Source organism: Sinocyclocheilus rhinocerous, unplaced genomic scaffold (genome assembly GCF_001515625.1).
Source record: "Sinocyclocheilus rhinocerous isolate Xijiao unplaced genomic scaffold, SAMN03320098_v1.1 scaffold5081, whole genome shotgun sequence".
NCBI lineage: Eukaryota > Metazoa > Chordata > Actinopteri > Cypriniformes > Cyprinidae > Sinocyclocheilus > Sinocyclocheilus rhinocerous.
Window position 1 is genome coordinate 19,401 of NW_015662160.1, and position 6,608 is coordinate 26,008.

Consider the following 6,608-nt stretch of genomic DNA (forward strand, 5'->3'; position numbering starts at 1 on the left):
CAAAAATGCCTCATTTGAGTTGTAATTGTAACAAAAAAACAAAACAAAAAAAAAATATATATATATATATTGGCTTTTTGAGATATTATTTAAGTAAAATTTACGACTAATAGGTGTATTTTGCTGTTAAAGACATGATTCTTGACTGAGGCCATTTTTACTTTTCGGTTCAACGGGTGACAGGACTGCATTTTTCTGCATCACTAACAACCCAAAGGTACTGAAAAGGTAAGAATCACATTACATATGAGGAGATTGTCAAATTATTTAAATTAGGGTGACCATACGTGCCATTTTCCCAGGACGCGTCCTGGCCATGATTTCTATATTGCCTAAAATATCTAGGTTTTGGCTTTGTTTGCGTGTGCAGACCGATCGGTGTATGACCTCAAAGTACCATACAGACGGTTATGCTTTCGAAACGCTCTCGAGGTACTTTGATGTCAAACACTGTTTGGCACGTATGGTTACCCTAAATAATGCAAATATGGCAAAAACACTGACCGTAGATCCCACCTTCTCACACGCCATGATTGGTCCATTATGTACAATGCTTGCATGTTATTGTGTTGTAAACTGTGGTTACTGTAATAAAACCAGGGTTATTTTTTTCGTAAAAGGCTGTCTGTGATTGGCTGGTTCAGTCTTTCAGCATTTGCGTGTGTTCCGATGAGCAGGAGAAATGGTTCTATCCAACACAATTATTCGTTAATATAGTCTATTTTTCCACTTAGAAGCTTATTTTATGCACTGAATTTCTTGATAAATAAATAAAATTAATGGTTAAAAAAATGCACTTTAGAATCGATATTTTTATGTGAGGATCGATCCTTTCGATACAACATCAGTATCGAAAGTATCGATACTTACGGATCGATCCGCCCATCCCTAGCATGAAAACAGGAAAACACAGCCAAAACAAATCCTGGCCAGGACGCGTCCTGGGAAAATGGCACGTATGGTTTAAACCAGCAAATGACCAGCTTAAACCAGCATCCCAGCGTCAAAACATACCTAACCAGCATATGCTGTTTTTTTCAACAGGGTGGCAAACAGGCGAAAAGAAGTGTTATATTCAAGGTTAAGACTAGGTCATGCTGGACTGAATGACACATTGCAGATAGTAGGGAAGAGTAATGGACTATGCACAAGATGTCAAACTAAGGAAGATGTAGAACATGTCTTATTTAGATGCATTAAATACCATGAATACAGACAGAAATGGAAGATGGAAATGAAATTGAAGATATTCTTAGAGAACAAGGGATGGAAAGAAACAGACTCAAAGCTTTGTTTATATTCCTTAAAAATTCAGGATTAATAAGAATTTAGGAATTGTTGAAAATTTGTGATTTTTTAAATGTTTTTAAGTAAAGTATCTGCCAAGTTCCTCTACACACTCCTGTACAGTAGGTGGCGGTATGCAATCATTTCAAGTTGCAAATGCAAGAAAAAGAAAAGGACTTTTATTTTGATCTGGCGATGTGATGTCATAAGGCTGCGCTGTGCTCCAGCATCTGTTGCGATTCGCCTGAAGAAAGGTTTGTGTTTTAACCATTAAGCAGTGTTTAAATCCGTGCAACCAGTTCAAATAAGTTTATCTGACCGGACAATTCAGGTTAGAGTGGGAAAATCATACTCTAGGGTGTATGCAGTTGAAAATGGGACTCCACAAGGAAGTGTTTGTAGTCCCCTTCTATTTAATATAATGATCAATGATATATTTAATGAGGTGGAAAAAGGAATGGGGAAGTCAATATATGAAGATGATGGTGCACTTTGGAAAAGAGGTAGAAATATAACTTAAACCGTTAAGAAAGTTCAGCAGGCACTTGATGTAACGGTATGGAAATTTCTTATCACGGTTATAGTGACCAAAATGATCACGGTTATCAGTATTATCACGGTATTGTTAAAATGTGCTGGAGATGTTCAAAAAGTACTGACACATAAATCACTTCAGCACGTTTTATATTTAAAAATCAACAAACAACAAATAAAATGGCTTTTTGTTTGCATAATCACTAAAATAATAACATTACCAATGATGTTCAGATTTTAAATGACAACTTGACTGACAACAGTTTAATAGCATGTTGAAATATCTAATGTAAATGTTGAAATGCAATTAAAAATGGTTTACTGGGTATCTTTAAAAGGCCACAACAGTAAACATTTTTTGAAGAATGCTGGGAACATGAGAGAGCAAATATAAAAAGCATTGGTTGGATAGCAGAAGAAATGGCACAAACAATGGATTTAGTGAATAGGAAATATAGTGATGCAGTGCCTATATCTGCACTCCCACCGTGGTTATTTAAAATGCCTGCAATAGACCTGTATCTACTAGAAGTGGAAAAATCAAATAGTGGTGCAATTAATGAAGTAAATCATTATATTGAACGGTTATACTATGACAATGTACAAATTTATACATATGGATCAAAATATCCAGAATCTAATAAGACGGGAATAGCAATAGTCATACCACAACAAGAAGTAATTATTGCAAAAAGAACACAAGACTACTTATCTGTATTTACTACAGAGTTGATTGCTATTGTTTTAGCTTTACATTGGTTGGAAGACACACAGACTAAGAAAGCAGTTTTATGCTCAGATTCACTGGCGGCTCTAAGAAGTATTCAGTCGGGGCAATCAAATTGCAGACAAGATATTATTATAGAAATCATGCAACTGCTATATAGACTTCATGCTCATGACAGGGTTGTTTCATTTTTATGGATCCCAGCACATGTTGGAATAGATGGAAACGAGATGGCAGATAAACATGCTAAGAGATCGTTGAATAAAAATAATGTAGAAATTGATGTAAACATCAGCAAAGCAGAAGCAAAAACAATTATTAAGCAAACTGTTCAACTAAATCTTGGCAACATAAATGGGATACGGAGAAGACAGGTAGACATTTGTATAAAATCCAAAAGAAAGTAGGATTTCAAAATAATGAGACTGTAAGTGATTTTAAAAGAAGAGAAGAAGTAATAATAGCAAGATTAAGATTAGGACATTCATCTTTAAATGGAAATTTACATAAAATCCGGAAACATCCTTCTGGATTATGTAGGTCTTGTGGCGAAATTGAAACAGTTGAGCATATTTTATTACAGTGTAGAGCATATAGTAAAGAGAGACAGATGCTTGAAACAAAGATACAATAAGAAGGTGCAAATAATATGACTTTAGAACTAATATTAGGTAATAGAAAATTTAGAAGAATGATAATAAGTTATCTAATAATTCATGAGAATATAAGGAATAATTGTATGTAATTTTTTTTATTTTTTTTATAAAGCCTTCTCATTGTCACTCCACACTCCAGTTCAGTTGGTGACGGTAATGCACCAAAAGTTGGCTTGCCCACCGCCAGTAAACGCTACAAGAAGAAGAAATAATTTTATCGTTTTTTGCAAGAACTGTAAAACGAATAATCAATTATTGAATATAACATTGTAATGCTTTATCTAACATTAATGAACGTTATGTTTGTGAGTAAAGCGCATCCACATGAGTAACAAAAAGCGCGTCTTATTTCGATCCCTATATCGTAAATCAATTTATCGTAAAAACGAATTCAGTCTCTTGCAAGCAAGGATGAGAGAAACGGAGCTCAGGGTCAATTGAACCAGTTAATTCACAAAATGATTCAGTGATTCGAAGAGCTCGAATCACCGCAAGCAACAACAACTGTTCAAAACAAAACTTTTATTTTTTCTAAACTTTTACGACAGAAGAAATAAGGGGTGAATTCCAAACAGAAGTGAGTATCCCTATGCCCTACTCCCTTCAAAGGGCAGAGCCCTTGAAGTGTGTTCTTTGAAGGGTGTAGGGCATTACTGTCTCGTATAAGCGTTTGGAACTCCTTTGGCGAAGGGAATGACTGACCAAATGTTACCTTGACAACGCTGCGCGTGCGTGCAGCATTCAGTACTTCATCAGTTGTTGGTGCTTACACTACTGTCTTAAATCATATTTCTATCACTGACGAAAAATGTTGTCTTACATTAAAATGGACAAATTTAATTAGCCTAGTCTACTTACGTTTGTATGTGAACTCGAAATCAACCCCAACTGTGCTTTAAAAAGCATCTCAAGATCTCCTAACTGAAGATCACATGATCACAAACGGAAATCACTTCCATGAAGTGACCATCGCATGTTCCCTTCGCTAACGGACTTCTCGAAGGGATTCAGTTGTTCACTTTCGTTTGGAACATCCCTACAAATGCCGTCCCCTTTCCAAATTGCCCTTTAAGGGTGCAAAAAAGCTGTTTGGAATTCGCACAAGGTTTGGGGTGGTTAAGGCTAGAAGGGATACAGCAAAAACTACTGGGCATGCGCACATCAATATAGCGTAATTTTTCTCACACTGTACAACAATAATTACTATTTTTGCATTATTGTAAGGGGTAGGTTTAGGATTGGGGTAGGTGTAGACGTTAATAAAACACAATCTAATAGGTTGAAAAGTCAATTTATTGTTAGCTTCCGGTAAGGCTGTACGATTAATCGAATGTGATTGTCATGCGCATCTTGTCAGTAAAGCCGGTTCTGTGATTAGTAGTAAATCTCCAGCACGTGCTTTCAGATGGAGCAGCATTTACTACACAGAGACGTAGTTAGTCTCAGCCTCAGACGTCATGCCCACGGAACGTTGGCTAAACGTCTGATGCATATGGCACACAAAAGTGGAAACACTTCAGGAGTTTCGAAGTCGTCATCGGATTGGTTGAATTAGGGCTGCGCAATTATAACAAAACTCATAATTGTCGATTATTCCCTTGAAATTGTAATTGCGATTATCACAATTTACATTGAATTATGTTTGAAGCAACTGCATGCCATATTTCTTATATGAAAATAAACCAGCTGAAAACACTCTAACTGAAAAACTTTTATTGCTTTTCTATAGTATTAAGCCTCACATGTCAAATATATATATTGGATTGGTTTCTTCTTAAAATAAAAAGTAAAAAAATATACATGGTATTATAATGTTATGCTAAAACTCAAATTAAGACAATGGAAAAACCCTTAAGATAACCAGTGGAAAGAAAAAAAAACCACATAAGCATGCAGGATAACATAAGCGGACTTTGAACGATTAATTGCCGCTTTGAACGATTACGTAATTGTGGCATCTGTAATTGTAATCGCGATTAGAAATTTGATTAATTGTGCAGCCCTAGGTTGAATTATACAGGATTTCCGAACGTTCAGAACGTTCCGCCTGGAAACAAAGATGCCGTGACGCCAAACCCCCTCACGAAAGAATAAAGCCGTTGTGTTTACTACTGTGACGAGTGCTTATCAGGATCAACTAAACGCTGGATTTTCAAAAGTATGTGAAATATTTAGTTCGCGGCACAGAATCTTTAAAATACGTCCAAGAGTTTTACACACTTGTCTGTTAATGTGGTGACATTTCCACGCCCCGAAACGTGACGCTGAAACGAAACGAACTGTGATTAGTTGTTTGACATGTCGGTGAAACAGTCTCATGGGTGGACCTTGGCCAATGAAAGCTGCCATGGATTCCAGACCTTCAGCCGTCAATCTGAAGGTCTGGCTACGCGAGACTAAGCCGTAGTTCACTGACAAGCTACGCAAAATAATCGCAGATGATTTAATCGAGCAATTATGAAATCGAAGAAATCGTTCTGCGATTATGAAAGCTGTTTGCGTAGCTTGTCAGTGAACTACGGCTCTGTGTAGTAAATGCTGCTCCATCTGAAAGCACGTGAAAATACCACATTTAATAACATATTTTTACTCCAAACTCACTTCATAATGTCAGTCGAGTGTTTGAAATAAATCCTTCTGTGAGATGATGTGGCTTCTTACACAGAATAAGGCACGCAACATATTTCATAGCATTTAAGCAGTGATAAAGGCATTGCATTATAAATATACTTTATTTTAATGAAAATTATAATAATAAGAACTCAGATAAACCATATATTGCCGTAGTCGTGTGTTTATTAGTCACGTTCTTAGTCACTTCTCCGAGGCGTATTTGGAGTTTCAGCGCGAGAGCGCCCTCTGGCCTTTGGATGGAGATTTACTGCTGATCACAGAACCGTGCTTCACTGAAAGATACGCATGACAATCGCAGCTTCTGTCGAATTGTGATCTCGATTCCATTTCGATTTATCGTGCAGCCTATGTGGCATGTGGATTTAATGCTCTTGAGCAAAAATAAGTCATTTGGGCTGTTACCAAACAAGTGAAATCAGTATTGACAAAATTAATCTTTGCAATGCAGAGAAAACACAGAAGCTGCATTAGAAGGGGCATTTAGATGCATTTATACACTGTTTAATGCAGGACATTAATGTTTTAACCTGCAGTTACAAAAGCATTAATACTGTTTTGATATTTTAAACACAAAAAATAAATAAATATATATATATATATATATATATATATATATTTATTTATTTTTTGTGTTTAAAATATCAAAACAGTATTAATGCTTTTGTAACTGCAGGTTAAAACATTGATGTCCTGCGTTAAACAGTGTGTAAATGCATCTAAATGTCACTTCAGATGCAGCTTCTGTGTTTCCTCTGCATTGCAAAGATTAA

General features: G+C 36.0%; 1 protein-coding gene across 1 annotated transcript in view; it reads left to right on the top strand.

Annotated features, from left to right (window-relative positions):
- Positions 1-1,470: 1,470 nt before the first annotated feature.
- Positions 1,471-6,608, top strand: part of LOC107727476 (gastrula zinc finger protein XlCGF26.1-like) — a 13,196-nt gene continuing 8,058 nt past the window's right edge. The window contains exon 1 of the mRNA XM_016537347.1: positions 1,471-1,541. The gene's annotated coding sequence lies outside the window, so the exon portion shown is untranslated. The remainder of the gene's footprint in view (positions 1,542-6,608) is intronic.